The sequence below is a fragment of the Balearica regulorum genome, chromosome 10, assembly GCF_011004875.1.
Source record: "Balearica regulorum gibbericeps isolate bBalReg1 chromosome 10, bBalReg1.pri, whole genome shotgun sequence".
In the NCBI taxonomy this organism is placed as follows: Eukaryota; Metazoa; Chordata; class Aves; order Gruiformes; family Gruidae; genus Balearica; species Balearica regulorum.
The window spans coordinates 12,703,942-12,723,039 of NC_046193.1; the positions used below are offsets into that span (position 1 = coordinate 12,703,942).

At 43.7% G+C, this 19,098-nt stretch overlaps 1 protein-coding gene across 1 annotated transcript in view; it reads right to left on the bottom strand.

The window, feature by feature from the left end:
* SLC41A3 (solute carrier family 41 member 3) overlaps nt 1-19,098 on the bottom strand; it is a 107,589-nt gene that overhangs the window by 34,501 nt on the left and 53,990 nt on the right. The gene's annotated exons all lie outside the window — the stretch shown is intronic.

Genomic DNA, 19,098 nt, shown 5'->3' on the forward strand with positions numbered 1-19,098 from the left:
GATTAACCCTGGCAATATTGGGCTTGGAGACTTGGGTTCTTTTTTGAGTATAAGCTACTACACTTAACCGCATTTCTAGGTCTAATCCTCCACAGATCTAGGGTCCAATAGCACAATTATTTACTGTTTAGAGAGAGGCTAATTCTGGAGGAAAAGAAAACAGCAACTTCCAAAGTTTTGCTGAATCTTATTTTAATTTTGAAAAAGAAAATTAGTGTTTGAATACACTCTTGACGCTGTGTGCTGCAGCCGCAGGTACCACATGAACCGCTGTCCTATGATACTATAGCAAGAGCACTTCTGCCTTTTGAGGCCAAATTCAAGGGCATGTTTCCATCTAAACAGCAAGGTTAGCAACATTGCATTGATCTTTTGGGGGATGCGCACTTCAAAGTAGGTTTGTCTAAGTACTCCCCATGGCTGGGAAGTCACTAGATACATCCAGCCACACAACGCAGTAGTTGCAATGCCCATGTGCAGACAACAGCCAGATGCAGGCACACACTTCGTTCACTGCTGCTTCTGGAGCTGCCCTGCCAACGCAATGCAGTGTCTCTGGAATAAGTCTTCTGCCACCATCGCTCAAAGGCACAAAACACTGTGAGAGGAGGGCTGTCAAACATCGGTGCAGACTGAAGGAATAAAGCTTGTTATACAGATGATCTCCCAGCTGCAGCCTGGGTAAATTACATTCTTCAAATTTGCATCACCATTGCTTCTTCAAAGGTATGCAGTGCCTGATCTCTCTACCCTGTTGTGAACTGCTGTGCCAGGCTGTGAAAAAGCGCTGCTGTAACATTCAGTCCCAGACACGGGTACATTCCAGGAGCAGGGGACACTATTTTTGTGTATTTCCTTCTACCCAGACCAGCTGAGCTTGTTTTGAACCTGACTTTCTATTTGTGAAAGACTTTGAGGATACTTGGCTAAAAAATATATACAGATCTCCCTTTACAACTTGGGTTGCATTCTCCTTGTGGTACATTTAAGGAAACTGAGACACAAGGAGTTCTATCTAACTTATGCAAAGCTACAGACATATCAGCAGAAGACTCCAAGCAGAAAAAAACATCTCATTTGTTTAAACTCTGTAACCCCTAGATTGTATCACCTTCCATTATTGTCTTATCTCTTCTTGTCCACTCCCTTCTCCCTAATAATAAGGAACATCCTTCCAGGCTCAGACTCTAACTTGAAGTGTTCATATACGCTGCCATGCAAGGAGATCTCATCCTGACATGGCAAGCGCAGATACTCCATCAAAGTAGCTCAGAAATCTGATTACATGCAAGTATATATATACGTAACATTACAACAGCAGAGACAAATATAATTCTAGGAAATCTTGTTTTCTTATTTGCAGCCTGGACAAGAGGAAAAGACAGTATGTTCTTGCTTGCATGTCACCACTCATTCTGTGCATGGAAACACTCAGTTCCTGAATGCAAGAAGTGCATGTGTCAGCTTTGCAAGTGCGGGTCAAGAGCCTGCCCATGGGTATATAGCCCACGTGCTGCCTCTAAGTCTCATACCAACGTGCTGAAAGTAGCCATCACGTGCCTTGGCTTTTCAGGAATCTGTCTCCTCAGTATTACCCGAACCTCGTGTGCCTGTGGCCAAAACCAGAACTATCGCTTCCCGCTATTAGCAGTGAGTGGTTCATATTAGATTCAAATCCCTTCTGATTCAGAAACAATGAGAAGTCATAGCACATGATACATGCTAAATAGCTATTTAAACTGTTTACCAAAAGCTTTGACATGACCCTGAAGGATATTGGCACTGCTGCACACTTCAGAGGCAGCATGGTCCAGCTGTTGAAAAAGAAAGCTTGGAGGAGGCAAGGCAAAGCTTACATTTACATGTGCCGCTAATTTGAGCAGCATTTTAGTCTCCTGTATCTCAGTCTTATTTATGCTACCAGGATAATTACAATTAACAACTGAGCATGTTCTGTGGTAAAGCTTTCTTAAACACTTGGGTGAAAAAAGCTGCAGACACATGAGAGATTGCATTTATGGATTTTTATTCCATTAGTAATTAGCTTCTGCCACAAATAGGACCCAAAACAGCTTTGATATCTTAAGGGAAGATCTATTTAGGTATCTGTGTGCTAAGCAAAAAAACAGAGTCCTTGAAATGATGGACAAAGAGGTTTCTCTGTTTGGAGATCCTGGCTAATGATGAGAACTGATCTGCTGAGCACTGTGCATTTAATACTGCCCTGTACCACAGGAGAGACACACTCTGGTGAATGGACCCTGCCCCGCTTGGAAACTCTGAGCTGGCAGCAAAGTGGCTCGGAGTAATGAGAACCATAATAGGTATGTGGGCTCTGAGCTTTCCATATTTGTGACGGTCTGTTTGGAGCCTGCGGCAGCAATGTTAGTAGTACATTACATCTTGTGATCTGCTCTGTAATAAGTCTGAACAGACAGTGACATTAAGACCAGGGGGAAATGTTTTGCAGCATGCAGTTGGGGATGAAGGTAATAATTTAATGAGCTTTTGGAGAATTTGCACCCTCTCAGAAAACTGGCTGTGAATGAGCATTAAAACAACTTCCTTACCATCTGTAACACCAGCGGACTATCACTCTAACTGAAGAAATACCAGGTCATAAGGCTAAAAAAAAAGGACCAGAGTCTCATATGGGTGGAAAAGGATCTTGCTGAAGTTCCCCTTACTTTTTGAATCACTATATAATCAAATATTTTTCATTAACTTGAGCTGCGAGGGCCCTTCAAAAGTCCTTTGCCGTTTTTTCAAGCAAACTAGCTTTAAAAAAAAAAAAAAAAGAAAAATGCTTCAACCTTACTTCCACAAACAGAGCACCTCCTAAAACATCTCTTTAACACTACAGTCACTATCTTGTCACTGCTGAAATCTAGTTATGTCTGTAGATGTAGTCGAAGCCTCCCTTCTCTTCTCTTGCCCATTTAAACATCCTTTGGGAATTTTTCGTTTATTTTGTTGTTCATTAATAGAATAGTTTAATTATCTATGTTGAAATGCTAACAAGGATCCAGAAAGACTCAGGAAATCGCACTTCAGCTTAGAATGAGCTTTCAAACTACAGAGATAATGAAGTGTTAGACGAGCATGCTTCCAATAAGGGAGATCGTTAAAGGCATAAAAATCTACACAGAGGTAGCTACAGCAGAGGATGGATGAGATGGCTTTCAGAGTTCCCTTTCTACTCCACAATTTGCTAACTGGCTATGATAAATATTGACTAGTTATCTCTTGAAAGTAACAAACTATCAACGCTTGGAGATACATCCTTGGATATTTTATAAATTGCAGTTAACTGCATTTCTCATTCTCAATTGAGTTGCTCTGGTTTACTGAGCTACTGCACATCAGCTGAACTACATAAATCTCTGCCCTGCACAGATAAGAGGGAAAATGTGAACTGTGATTACTATTAACCCAGAGTAACTTGACTAACGTCTAAAGCCCCTGACTGCATATGTCAAAACTGAAACAGGTCGGATCAAACCCATTAAACATTAGGCAGGTAAGAGGGGCAGGGGGGCAATTCATCCAATCCATCTTCAACACTTCTCTTCAGAAGGGACCCAGTTAAAGTCCTTATTATTCTCTGCTGACTACAGAAGGAATTTGCTTTAAACACTGAATTTTAAAGAACAGCAATGAGACAATATGAATCTTAGAGAAAATCTTCAGCACTAAACAAAGCCTAGCATCACTGCCCACCTCTCTGCTTATACATGAGGAAGGCTTACTACTGCAGACTACAGTGATCACAGCAGCCAAGTGGCTTCTGGGTTCAGCAGAGCCTGTGCCTGTGGGCTGAGCTGGGTTTCTTCTCATCTGGTTAACAACTATTTTGGCATAACTACTTTTCTCAGCACTGCAGTTGTACAGGGAGGTTTGCATTTCACAGCAACACTGGGAGAGCTGCTCAAGGGAGATCTGTCCAGCATTTGCTCACATTAAAACCTTAATCCTGAAAGTTCGCATGGTAAGTGCCTCGGCTTACTGAGTCTAGTGCATGTGCCAGTGGATGCTGTGCAAGGAGACACTGAAATCTGAGCATTAAGCATTCATTTCCCCATGATCACAATGTTAAAACCAAAGATCCTTTTAGAGCAAGGAAAAAGTAAAGCACGCAATGAGATATACCGATATGGCTTCGTAGAGTTTGCCAGAGTAAAACACAGATCACTTACGCTCCCTTGTCCCCTAGCTGTTTTGCTTGCCAGTATCTGCCCAACATCTTGCCCTGTTCCAGGGAGAAGGAAGTTCTCTGTCCACCTCTGCCTACTGGCAGTCCATCCTCTCCAAAGGTAGTACAGACACCTTCTTAAAATACTAATTTTTCAGTGTATTACTTCTCCTTCACCTATTCCCACACAAACTAATCCTCAAGCTCAACATTCATCAGAAGTTAAAAACTTCTGTTTTTTATGGAAATGGCGTAGAAAGTTGGAAAGGGGCAGACTAATGTGGTTTGGTGCTGCAGAGAGCAAGCTGGATGTCAGAACCCAGAGCTGCGGTCACAGTGAGCCTTGCCACACCAAAATGGGATGTGGTCCTCAGCTGCTAGAGCACAAAGTGCCTCTGGGCAGCAGCTGCTCTGCAGCTGGTGCAGGGCTGGCTCTCGGCTCCCTCCATTCCCAAGCACGCAGCCGCTGAAGAGTGTTTTGGCAGGGTGCGCAGCTGACAGGCACACTAAGTTTGGCCACAACGCAGGTGCAAAAGAAATAGGGGTGGTTACAAGAAGCAGCCTTTTTTTGTTCCACCTCCAACCTCTGTGTATTGAAATGAAGAACAAAAGCATCACCGTAATACAAGACTCTTCTTCAGACAGAGAAACCTGACTTGTCCTTAGGCAGGACAATGCTGTTGGATAAGGCTGACTACAGCCAGCAAGAGAAGAGACTGGTTCTGGCTGAGGTCCTCAAAGTAAGGCAGCCCCATGAAAGACTCCCACCCTCATATGATCTCATGGTTTTCCCAAAAGAGTGAAAGTTTGCTGTCCGAGGGACATTTTTGGTTACAAATATCCTTCAGAGAATAAAATTCGTTACAAGTTTCCAGAAATGCAGAGTTGACATGCTAAACCGCTAGTAGTAAGAATATGCAACAAAGGGAATGTGTACACCACAGGGGTAGAAGATGGGGCAGGAGATCATAAAGTTTTCCCCATTGCCTGAGAACAAGACACAGGCTAAGGCAGTCCGAAGACAACATTTGTAATTAGCTGCTTCTACGAGGTCCTTAGGAAAGGGTACAAACTGAGGAACACTTTCTCCTCCTACCCAAGCTTAAGAAAGGAGGTAAGATCAAATTGTAAATACAATCCTATCTTGAACCTCACAAGTCTGCACTCCTGGCTCCAACTCTAGCCACTGGCAAAAGTCCCACTGATTCCAGTGAGGCCAGAGATTGACCCCAAGATGGTCACACCTGGGGTTTTATTCATTCCATGACAGAGATTTGCTAAACTTGGAACCCGATCTTGGATCAGCTTCCAAACACCACCCATGTTTGGGGTGGCTGGAGCTGGAGTTTCAGTGCTGGCCCCTCTCCATGGAACTGAAAGCCAGAACTATGATGATGACAATAAATATTCAGCACTTTATCTTCAAAGGGTTGGGTGGACGGTTCAGTCAGCGGCTGGCTAATCAATGGCACAGTATGAACCATGCCATCAATTATTCTTGCAATGTCTTTGCAAGCTACATATGAAGATAGTCAATGGGGCTGATAGATATATTTATATTTATTTTGCCCTAAAGACTCCATTACTGCTAGATCCCCAAACCACAATAGTGGCGGTAATAAAAACTTTTTAAAAAAGGGTGTTGTTACGAACTAGAGGCAAGCTGGAGGGGAGGTGTGAATGGATACTCCTGAAGAGATCACTGCTTACTTTGCATGCAGCTTTCTGAGCAACTCCCATGTCTCTTTTTTCCCCTCCTGCTAAGGGATTTGTCTGGAAACATCCTCACCAGCTGCACTGCCGTCTTGCCTGTTTGAGATATTTGCTTGGTGACCAGAAAGTGGCACAGAGGGGTAATTGAATGTGAACCCTTTAAAGGTCAGGCACACTCCCAGTAAATGAACTATCAGAAAAGCCACGCTTCTGAGCAGCCTTCGGGAGGAATGAGCACTTTGCAAAGCAAGGCACTGTGGGAGCTTATGCTCTGGTTCTTTTAAGTCTGAAGATTCTTGTCCAGAGAATCAAACTAGGTGCATGGAGAAATACAGAATGAGCGTTTCAGAGTACAAGAGATGTCTAGAGAAGATGCTTGTTCTCCTTGGCTCAGGCAGAAGTTTGCTCTACACACACCACTACTCTTAATAAGGAGCTGATCTTGCTATGTGCTGGAGAGCTTTGGCTTTCATACTCATCAGCAACTGCAGGACATTCAGTATTTTGCAAGAATAGATCCCCTGGCAGGGTCAGGCTCTGAAGCATTTGATGTCCAGTTGTCTCTTGTTTTTTAAACATGTCACACATCTGTTTGAGAAAGGATCAAGCTCACTGCAGGGCAAAACACCCTCAGGCGTTTTTCTGCTCAGTGCAGAGAGCTATGCTTTGCATTTGCTCTTCAATGCACACCTGTGGATCACCTACTAGACTGTGGGCTGGACTGGAGCAATCTCAAAGTACCCCTTGCATTGTCTGCAGCTCAAGACCAACAGGAGGCTATTCTACTTATATCAGAGCCTGGTTTGGATGACTTGAAAGAGCCTCCTGAATCTCGGTAAAATCTAGCTTAATCCATCTCCTTTCCTTCATTTTATCAGGCAGTTTGCATTGATTTCTTGAGCTATACTCAATTCGTAGCTGTCTCCTCTCTGAAACTCCGCTGTTGTTTTCTGCTTTGAACTTCTCCTTCCAAAAGGATTTGCAGTGTAAAACGATCATGTTATAGTGGAGCCCTGAGCACTTTGGCTGGGGGCAGAGAGATGTCATGGCTTCATGGCAATTACTATAATCACAGAGACTTTGCATCACTCATGGTAATTTAAATTAAGGCCTTTCTTCTAAAAGATTTCCTCATAGCTCCCATACAAATAGAAGACCAGCTCCAGCAATTTTTAGATGTGATTCTCTGGCCTATGTTATGCAGGTCAGAGGATTTGGTCATAATGGTCCCTTCTGGCCTTAACATCTAATAATCTACGAATTATTTCATTTAGTCCTGTGATCTGCTCTCCATTATGTCACTAGCTCTTTTTAAAACAAAGCAAGGGGCCCATCTTCTCTTGCAGAATAGAAGGAACAGAAAATCAAGGCAAGATGACCATGAAACAGTGGAGAGGCAGTCAGAAACCTGTTATCAAGTACACCTCGTTATCCAAAGACAACTGGTGATTTTTTTCCGGTACTGGATGAAGTGAATTTATTCAGCTCAAGTATCAGTTTTTAGTTAATGTAGCTTCCTGAATAGCTGTGACCTTGCAGCAATGTGGGTTGATCTGTCTAAACGATAGACTTGGAGGAAGCCTGCTGTACACATTGAGGCCTGCAGCTATGGTTTATAATAAGGCATGTCAAATATATCATAATTAACCGTCTGTGGACACAGTCATGAGTTCTGTTGACAAATCACAAGGAACAGGAGCTCACAGGCACTCAGACTCACTGGATACTGAATCTCTGTGGGGCTCCTTACACCTGAATGTGTAAAGTATATCATGGATATATGCATACATATTGAGTCTCTTTGGCACCAATGAGTAAGATTCTCCCTGGCAGTCTATCAGGAAGCCCTTTTAACAGGGTAATTTAAGAAGGTAAAGTCATTCCTTGGGGGTGATTAATCTGGTCATTGCCCCACAGTGCAAAGCATGCCTTCCCTGGCATTTCCTCAGGGACATGCAAATCTGGATTTGAAGCTGGAGTCACACACAGGTGTTTCTGTCTAACACCTTTCTTTTGGGATCTTGTCCCAGCCAGCAAATATTAAGAAATGAAGCTTCACAATACTACTGTAAGGTAGGTCATAATGATCCAGAATTTAAAGGGAAGCAAAGAAACTCACTTTGGATGCCGCCTTATTTGCTGGTGCTTTTGCGCACCAAATGATTCAGGACCTTGCAGCAAAAACACAGAGCAGAGGTAGTTCTGAGCATATTCCCAAGGCTGCTCACACTCCTGGACATCCTTTCTCCTCCAGTAGTTCTGTGACTTGCAAAGGGGTTAGGTGTGCCAGTGTCTATGGACAGAGATAAACGCACTCTCTCTTTGCTTGTACCACAGGGCAGGGAGTACTAGTTGTGGCGCTGCACTCTGCTAATGCACCTACATGGCATCCGGACCATGCCAGCTTGTGTCTGGCCAGCTTGGAGATCGGGAAGCAGAGCTTAGCTCTGCCTGTTTCTATATGCACAGATACACCCTGGAAAGATAAGGAAGGAGGCCAAGGATTACAACAGAGACTTTGCGATGCGCACATCATCCCACGTGAAACACTCCACTCTCTACCACATGGAGGGCCTGTCTTTCTCTTCCTGAACTAGGGAGCAGAAATATATACCACTGAAAGCCCCTAGATCCTCTCAGCTACATTTAAAGTCGTGCTGACCATCCCCACACCAGGAGAACCAACTGGCTGGGGAGTTCATTAAATCCTGGGAGCCGTTTGGAGGTCTCCTAAGCATTTTCATATATGACAAAACATAAGAAACTGAACCAAAATCCTAAACGCTGATTGTTCAGGTTGGGTCACAACTCCAGCCGAGCTCTAGGTAAGTCATGTTTTGCTTGCTCCACAGAGAAATTGTAGAGATGTTCCTCTGGAGGGTCAGGCGCTAAGAAGCATGAAATAAGACACTTACAAGTGGTAAGTCAATTCCATCTTCATCAGTAACAGGGAATTAATGGTTAATGGTATTTTACCTAACCGCAATTACATATTAAGTATAATAATGAATGAAGCTGAAAAACATGAGAGGCTTATCCAAATTACTCAGTCCTCTTGGTTTGCTAAATAATCGATCAGCAACCTCATGAAAAAGGCTTGTAATACAAGGGATTTCTACATTTTGCTGCTTCTGCAGATATCCCAAGAAAGGCAGCATGTTTTCCCCAGAAGTTCAGGGCTGCATTTGAAGCCCAGTTTATCTTTTGCAGCTGAATTAGCTGCCTAGGTCAATAGTTGGGATATCTTGTCATATCAGAGGGTACGGAAGAGTGGACTGGTCCCAAGTTCCCAAACTCCAAACCAGTTTGAGTGGTAGCACCAGGTAAGTGGAGGTCAGGATGTGGAGAGAAAGACAAAAACAAAGCTTTTGACTGTGTCTAGTAAGTAGCTGCAACTCCACAACTCTCATTAGTGCCACTGAATGAAACGGAAAGACCCTGTGCACTCACGCAAGTTTCTTCTTGTTGACACGATTTTCACATGCTCCACAAGCTCCCCTGCTCACTTCAGGGGCTGTTTTACATCATTCCTCCCAGATTTGCTGGAGCCTGTATCAGATGTACTCCCTCTCTCCATCCTCACTTCACACCCAACTCCTCCATTTCCTTTCATGACACCCCTCTGCCACCCCTTTGTGCAGCACCATCTGTCCAGGATGGACTTGTCTGCATTTTTCCTCAAACCAAATCCTTCCTGAGAAGCAAGTGTACAATTTCAGTAAATCTAAAATCAAAAACCAAGCTAATGATAAAAGGAAATGTATCTTCCTTTCTGACTGACCCCAGTTCAGAGCTCCTCCCTGGCAGACATTTTCAACACGCTGCCAGAGAATTGTTTCATCTGCTGGATATGCATTTCACTGCACAAGCCAGTTCTTCCCCAGGTGTCTTCACGTGGGGCCTTCCATGCCAAATGACAACCTGCCATCTTTGTGCAAGATAGTGGTGGAGGTTCAGAGAGAACAAGCTTGGAAGCAGCAGGTTATAAGAAAAAAAGCAGGGAGAGCTTCGAGATTGGACTGGACTCATTTGAATCCCTGCCATGAAACTCCAAATGCTTCCAGTGATGAGAGGGGCAAAGAGAAAAAAAAAAAAAAAAAAAGAAAAAAGATAAATATTCTGCATGCCAGATCTACAGTCAGTACAAGTCAGCACAGCTCCGCTGCTATCTGGCTAGCTTCAGTCACAGACCCTTGCCCCTTCCATGGGGAAAGTCCTGCAAAATACAGACCCACAGACACACAGGACACCTATCCCAAATGCAGAACAAAAAAAAGATCCCAGCTGTATAAAACCAATATTCAGCTCCAGTGGTACAGTGTAAATTTGCACTGGCTTTAAACTTGCGTTAGCAAGTATATATAATATCAAGAAAAATCTCAAGAAAGGGAATTTTAGTAAAAATCAAGCTGTTACAGCCAGCTTCTCAATTCCCTCAGTGCCCTTTACTTAGGCAGCTTTCCAATTAGTGTCAATGAAAGTTTTGCCTGAGTAGCAACCGAGTAAAAATAGACTCAGAATACCAGGATTCGACCCAGAGCCTTTAATATACAGAAATAGACAGACCCCCACACAAACACGCACAGAGAGGGTAAACCTCAGGAGTGATAATGAGCTTTGATTTTTCATCAGCCACAAAAATGTCAACTATGCTCCCAGTACATTCCACAATAGAGCAATATTTATATTTGATCTCGGCAATGGTTTCATGCTGCACGTTACATAAGCCAGTCATTCCCCATACAGTAATGGAAACAGACGGCACTTGCCATGGTTTATTTTTTGCATCAGGCATTCTTTGGCAGATACTCATGGGAAACAATATGGCAGGGGAATGGCATTAGACTTCCCCTGTGCAAACACCAGGAAGGCCGTGAACAAGCAGTACAGGACTTTCGCTCTTTTTTTGGAACTGTTGCAAGAGCTAATGGCTCATCTTGCCTCCTTTGCATAGCTAGGAGGTCTCACATGTTATGAGAGCAGATTGACTAACAGAACAAATTTGGCCCTGGTGCCCAGAAAATAGTGGTCTCTGCAGTAAGCTCCCATCCTTTCCAAAGCAGGAAGCCACCAAAGCTTTGGCTCTGCTCCTTCTATCTGTGTGAGAGAGATTCAAACAATCCTTAGGGTGCAATCACCCTTCCCACAAGTGCCATTATTTCCCTGGGATCTCTACTAGAAAAGCACCATCCTGCAGAGAATGAGCCCAAATATGGGTTGACTCCTTTGCTGAGTCCTAGATCTTGAAATAAATTACTCAGTAGAGTAAAATGATAGTTCAATATTATTAAAGAGGACTGATCAGTAAATACTGACACCAGCATTAGCTATACAGTAACATATTGCTGCACAGCCTGTGTAAGTCTATCCACCAGCATACTCAGGTTATATAAACATAAGACTCTAAAAGAAAACATGGATCTGGAGTGGAAATCCCACTATGAACTTGGCTTCAGCCCTGGTTTTTGACCCATTACAGACATGGAATCATCCAGCATTTTTGCTTGGGCTCCACTTTTTTTCAATCTGCGCTTCAGGTTGAGGTTTGTAGAAGTTATTTCCTGCTGTTAGACATCCTTAGAGGAAATATCAAGGGCTTAATGGAGTTTGTAGTATGGTTCTTTGAGTGTTTTGGAAACAGGCTGAAAGAAAAGAAGCTGCCTAAGCCATCCCTCCCACACTAAAGTAGGATCACCCAAGCCTGGAGTAAAAACCTCTCGTCAGATCTGAGCAAGCCACTCTGTGCACCAGGTACTGAATATCTTGAATCCCACTGGCAGCACCGAGGAGCCAGGAGCATTTAGCATGTGGCAGGCTGGGCCCTAAGCTTGTGACTACACAGAACATCGCCTCTCCCTGTGTCTCACCCCACACTTGCCCAGTGCTGAGAGCCTTGCAGAGGGATTGGCACCCAGGGGACACCATGCTCCACAATTTGTCCTACCCAACATTACCCGGGCAGACTGCTAACATCTGATTCTGCAACAACGGGGTCAGTGGAAACACTGTGATGGAAGAGCTCGGAATATGCCCCTCAGTGAGCTAGCAAGACCCAGAAGCAGCCTTTGCAGGTTTTATTGGCAGGGCTCAGAAGACAGCAATAGGTTTTAAATCTGCATCTTCTCTATAACCCATGGTAAGCTGTTTTTCTTGGTGCATAATTGCTTACAAACTCCGAAGGAACATAACGGCTGGAGTTTTAGCATGTCTTTTGCTTCCAGCAAACATGCGCGATTACTTTTTGCATCCTTGCTGGAAAGAACGGAGCAGACTGTACTACAGGACGTTGTCACCTTAGGACATATGATCAACATTCACGCGTGTCACACTCAGACTTACGCCAGCCTGTTAGCAGAGCAGGAATAGTAAAGGCAGTGAGAGACGAGCTGCATTTCCACAACCTTCCAGCTGTCAAGAGGAGCAGAGACTGACAGAAATAAGCTGCATGGAGGAGGCAGGCCAAACCAGAAATAATCCATCATGTGCCACGGTTCCCAGATTCCTCAGGATCTTTTCTGAGGAATCTGATGTCAGGCGTTGAGCATGTCAGTACGACTTGCACTTTGGTGATTTTCCATCTGTACCTGCTGTTTCTGATATTACACACAGGGTTACCACTGACACGTATCACTTTATGAACAGCTGGAGGAACAGTGGCCAAACTTCCTTTGCATACTGAAAGTTTTGCACAGCCAAAACCCACAAGACACACCATATTATTCTGCAAGCCTGGGAATACATCACCCAGGCAAGGATAGCAGCTCTGCTGGGGTCTTACTGCTCTAGTGTGTGTTTGCACCAGGCTGTGCATGCAGTGATAGCAGGCTTAGCTCCTTCCTGGTTTACTGCCAGACAGATCTGAAGTCACAGAAAAGCCTCCAGAGCCCCACAGGCCCCCACTCCTGGTTATGTGACATGGTCAGTGTGTGAGGAGTTGTACTTACAAGGCAGCTGTGTCTCCAGAACCACACAACCACCTTGAGAAATATCAGGGCGTTACTGAGGGGAGTCAAGTTAGCAGCCAGAGAGAGACAGATTTGTAGTTCCTTAGTCCAATGCAACATTTGGAGCATTTTTGAGGGGAGAGTAGCTCAGAGTTTTCAATATCTGGTTTGACCAGCAAAACAGCCCTTGGAGAAAGTACTAGCACGAGAGGACGAGGATGCTACACAAACCTCCTCCCCACTTTGCCTGCTACAACTGTCTAAGAGTCACACAAGATGGGGCACCTGCTATTGCTACCTTCCTCCCTCCATCACATCAGCATTGCATTTAGCTTTCAAAGTAGCCAGCTGCTTGTACAATTCCCAGCTTTGCAGGAATGTCCAATACCTCTCAAAGAGTTAAGACTATCTTAACAGTGTCCAAAGGGTAGGGTAACATCACAGTAACCATGTTCAATGTCACAGAGACCAGTCTTGCATTTATCTCCCATTTGCATCTCTCCAACTACCTCTGTCACCAGATCCCCTCCTGAATGGGACCAACTTCTCCCAGCAGATCCCTTTGTTAAAAGTTTTTGGAAGCAACAAAAGCTCAAAACTCACACAAGTTCCTCCATCAGTAAAGAGCAGAGACAACACTCCTTTTCCGCCCCAACCCAGCCATCAGTCTTGTCCTTCTTGTTCGCTCCAAGGCAGATGCGAAATTCCTGAAGATCTTTCATAGCACTACACTCTGCTGCCAGCCCGTTCTGGCCACAGAAAGGGAGAAGGAACCCAGAGCATGTCCCTGCCCTGGAGACACTAGTCAACAAAATAGTTCCACAGAAATTGAAGTCTGGATCACCCTCACTGCATGCACACACATTTCACCATCACTCTTCCACTCACTCTTCATTGCCATATCTGTCTATTCATAGCCACGTTCGATATTTAAACTAGATGTGAAGAGAAAAGGATCCATGCAAAGGAGGTAGTGTAAAATTAACTAAAATGGTACAGTTAAGATTATTTTGGGGAGCAGAATGCTCTCAGGAAATAGTAATATTAATGACTAGCCAGTTTCATTTCTGTTTGCCGTATAGTTGGAGCTATAGCACAGGCATTAGAAGGTGTGGAAAGATGCAACTCTCACATGTTCAGAAGTAAAACACTCAAGGTCAGTGGAGGAGGCACCGAGCAATACATTGAACAAGAAATTAAAAGGTACCTAAGAAATGCCAACTGACTGAAGAAAACACAGTCACATTTCTCAACCGCATGTCCCAGCTGAACTTTCTGTTCCCTTCTGTCATTTAATCCCAGCTTTTCCCAAGTGATCAGAGTGCTTCAAAGGACTCTGCTCACCAGAGCGCCCAGAAGCTGCACAGCCCTCCTGTTCCAAATTCAACACCTCCTGAGCTACTGCCTTTCATACCATTAAAAGGGTCTTAGGGGAATATTTCAGGTGCTAAGCAATCCTTTGCAGCATTCACTGCAACAAGTTCGCTGCTGCTCCTGTTCTCACCTTTATCCAGGGAACTTTGGTTTTTTATTTTAAAAACCTTCTTCTCTGATTTCAGATGGTTTTCCTTCCCTTGTCCGCTCTCTCATTGAGGTTTAATGTTCTTCCACACAGTCATGCCGCCCTTCTCTGTTGCTCATTTCATTTTCCACATTATCCTCCTTTCCCCCTCCCGCCCAAGCCTTATATGCTTCTTTTCTCTCTTCTCATTCAGTTGTTGCAATTAAGTTCCTCTAGCCAACTAGATTCAATGGAGAGATTCCTGCACAGGGCTCTCCTCAAATCTCAGCCCTCTCCCTGCCCAAGTGCATTCAGTGTTCACACAAAGAGAATTAGGTCATCTGATTGTAAGTGTACACAACAAATGCTACAGCAACAGATGTTACAGCAACACAGAACTGTGGGCTGTTCAGTGATCCAGTTTACCATGACCCGGTTTTGAGCAGCTATCTGTATCACTGGTGTTCTGAAAAGCAGGGGATTGATTTAAAAAAAGAAAAAACCTGCATGTATACAAAGCTCCATGGATAGTTATATGGCTGAAGTGCTCATACAGCCAAAGAAGAGCAAAAAAAGGCATTTGTGCAAAACAATATGCAGAGTTACAACTGCTAGCATTGATTTCAAGCCGTAATGCTAACATATGCCACCTGAGGATCAGACAGAGGTTCAGTACACATTGCAATACGATGACAAAAACCACACTTACTCTAGACTGGGGTAGCCAAGCCGTGGTAATGCGGATCATCAGTGGTTTGTAGAGCTTGGTTCCAGCACTGCCAATGACTTGCTGCAGTCATTGCTGCCAAATGAAAAATGTTTGTCGAAGCCTGAACTAAACCAGTACAAATCAGTGTAGACTAACCACTGCTCAGTCAGCAGAAGTAGGTTTCTGCAAGGTAAAACCGCATCCCATGTTTGAGAGTGTGCTCTTCCATCAGTGCCTCATCTGCTAGTAAGAATGAAGGTGACAGTAGGATCAGGACTACTGGAGGACCACCATTAGAGAGGTTACTTGGCTTTATTTTCTGATTCCCACACTTGCAAGCATAGGAACTGCAGTTTTCACCAGGCCCCGCAGGAGAAGAAAGCTGCATCTCTCCCTGCCTCATTCCCTGCTCCCTAGCACTGCCATGTGATGCAAGAGCTGGACAGTTCAGCCCTCCATATGTTCAGCTGTTTATTGTCTCACACACCACAAGCCAGCAGAGACAGTCACAGGAACATAACCTTTTTGTAAAAGTAAATAATAACAAGCTATTCTATCTAGAGGCATTTTTGGAAACAATCCCTTCACTTCTTAATTAGGAAACTCAACACCCTCTGAAGTCAACACAGCACAACCTATTGCCACTAATTCCCAGCTCTGGCAAAGGAGCTGAGGTTCGTATTTCTAATCAAGTCCACCACCAATGTTTGGTTTTTGAGTGACTCACTTGGACCTAGCAGGGAACCCCAGAGGAGAATCCGGGCATGGAGATCCCATAGCATCAGCATCCTTTTTTTAAAAGTAACTTTTTCTAACTTGCTCCCACCCAAACCTCTCCCCCTTTAAATAATTTTTTTCAGCAGTCTAATTCCAGCTCCAACTCCTTTCTTCATTTCTTGTGGGCCCTCTTGAAAGTCTTGGACTCGCCAACATTAGGGATTAGACTGTACATGGCTGTCCTAGCACAGAACAGAGAGAACATCATGTAATTTCCATTTTTCTCCCGGTTGTGCTGTTTCAAAGCCCCACACTACTTATGGTTTCCACGCCACATATTCTTCTGTCCGTTGCCATGGTGCAGCCACTGGTTTGTCATTAATATTGTGGGTAACTTCAGATCCTTGACCTCAGGGCTTTCAGAGCTTTTCATGGTGTATTTTCCTCTTGATTGAATTGCTCTGCATTCCCAAGCAGAGCTAAAACAAAAATAAAACACTGCTGCTTTTGAATGGGGAAAATTCATCTCACAAAGACAGGCTAGCAAAGGCTGGAAACCCATTGAAGAATAGCAGATTAAAAGGAAAACAGCCATTCTCTGCAGACGTAGTGACTGTGGCATGGATTTAAATTTACCTACAGCATCTGAGTCAAGCCATGGTCCCCAGGGTCTATGCATGAACTCAATATCTGGCCCAGTTCTGACTCTAATAATATGCTGCCCCACTGCCAGAGGACCTCAAATCATTCTATAAATTATCATCCATAAAGTTTCACAACAGTTTTGAGAGGTGCAGAGCTACTTGTTCCCCGATTGCAGATGGGAAGACTGAGGTACAGAAACAGTAAGCTAAGTGACAGATGTAGCTCATGGCTTCCCATACATTTGCTTTACCTTGGTTTGTGTTCTTGCCTTAGGGGGCTACAGGGGTATTTGCAGAGCTAGGGATACCTTACTCCCACAACAGGCCTGTGCAAATACTTTTATACCTCTGACTTTTGCCCAGTGGGATTATTACCTAGACAGCAATTGGTAATTCAAATGCTGTCATTCTCCATATTCAAACCTTGAATTTACTGAAAGCAGAATTTCATCCTAAGTATTTTTTAATTCTATCAATAATTCTCACTTCAGAAAGCAGTCCATTTCTAAACTCCATTATAAATCAGTAAGTTCACATATACTAGACTGAGTTAAGCAGGTTAGGTCTGCTTAACAGAAGTATGATTTAGGGTTTTTTTCAGTCTGAAGAAAATAGCCATTACCATGGAAAATGTGATAATTGTCATACCAACAGCCAATTGCCAAAGCTAAACTACCCTTCAAGTTAAGAGATTTTAAAAACTGCATACCCCTTAAGAAGTTGCTTTCATATGAGCTCTTTCTGTTAAATGAGCTCCCAGAAACACAGATTTGCATTAAAAAGGCCTAAGCCATAACATTTCTGAAGATCCAACCCTCCTGCCCAGGTAGTAGTTTATTTGGTGAGGGACCCTTCAGGATATAAAAACCCAAGGGAACAGCAGCACTAGCATTTTCCTTTTTTCTTTCAGGTATTATTTGTTTAAAGGGAAAAATGCATCTATTACCTATTTTGAGAAGATGCTTCAGAAGATGCTACATCAGCCAGGCAGTTTTATGCACTTAAAAATGCCTAATAGCAGGTCTAGGGATGACAATAACTGCTTGGTTATATCAGAATCAATACAAACACCTGCCTGGAAAAATAAAGAGCAGAAAATGGACAGTAAGATGCAAAGCCTGAGGATTTTTCTGTAAATGCTGGGAGAGCAAAGAACAAGCAAAAGAGAGAAGCAGAAATGGCATAAAGGTACATCCATTCTCCTTGGATTTGGGGCCTGGTTGAGCTCATGTTGCCACTGAAGCAATTTTAGCAATTTGCTCTCACTTGAAGTCTGTCTCCCCTAGTTCCCTTACAGGGCCAAGAAAGCCTTAGCCCTGAGGACAGAGTGTAGCTGTATCACACCGTGTTTAGGGACAAAACCCTCTCCCTGCCACCGACACGTCCCTCTTGCCAGAGGCTGGGACTAAAGCCAATCCCACAACTTCTTCCCAGCAGAATAAGGACTCCCTTTACGATTTGCTCAGTCAAGAGGACACTCCAGCTGGCTTCGCTCCCTCGAGAGGCCTTTGCTCCTGTGTATCTGCCTTGCCAGACCAGCTATATCAGAGCCCCTCTTTTACTATTGCAGTGAGGGCAAGTTTGCTGTAAGATCCCCCAGGCAGCCTATTTAAAAGCCTTTCATTGGGAAGGCCGGTCACATTCCACTTTAGACAAAAATGCTGCCTGACAGTCTTGTTCTTCAGATCCCCGACTGGAGTAAGGAGAAGAGAAAGACAGACAGAAAGGAAGACAGAAAGACAGAAAGAAAGACAGAAAGAAAGACAGAAAGAAAGACAGAAAGAAAAAAAGAAAGAAAGAAAGAAAGAAAGAAAGAAAGAAAGAAAGAAAGAAAGAAAGAAAGAAAGAAAGAAAGAAAGAAAGAAAGAAAGAAAAGAGGAAAAGAGAAAAAGAGAAAAAAAGAAAAAAAGGCTATGAAATCCCATAGCTCCTCAGGGAAAAGTGTCTCTGTGTGTGTCAACGTCCCTCACGACTTGCAGAAGGGCTGTACCTGATATTTATTCTTATAAAAGCCATAAAAAATTGCTTCATTAAGAAAAAATAATTAAATCTTATGTTGCGGATTTATAGAAGCCCAGTAGAAGTAAGGGGCAATGCCAGATATCCCTTCCTGGGTTAAATCCTGTGAGATGCTGAACATTGCCACCTCCTTATGAATAAGGCAGTTAAAACCCCAAGATCATAGTTTAGTTTTCCTCATATTATCAGCCCTACATCTGCATTCAAGATGCTCTCTTTGGATCCAGGTACCAGCCTACTGCTTCCCAATATCAGAGGTGGGTTTGGGTTTTTTTTTTACGCATTTATGAACAAAATAATAGTACAAGTAGGATCTCTGTCTATATATTGCAAAAAGCCACATCTGTTCCCACGCAGCGAAGCATGCAGGATTACCCTAATAAGCTCTGCAGTAAATCAGATTCAAAGCATCTGTACTGTACTTAGGAAGAGCAAAATGCAGGAGACCTACAGAAAATGAGCTGCCTGGCCTTTTCCAGGCCCAAATCCATCCATCCATCCATCCATCCCAGAGCATAGCCATGCTATCCTGAAGCATGTGGGGGCTTTTCATCTCGAGTACTAGGGCTGTCTCAGTGTCCAAACAGGGACCTGATGTGACTCTGAGTCCAACAGAGAACAGACCTGAACACAAACCTTCATCTACTGTGCTGACGCAC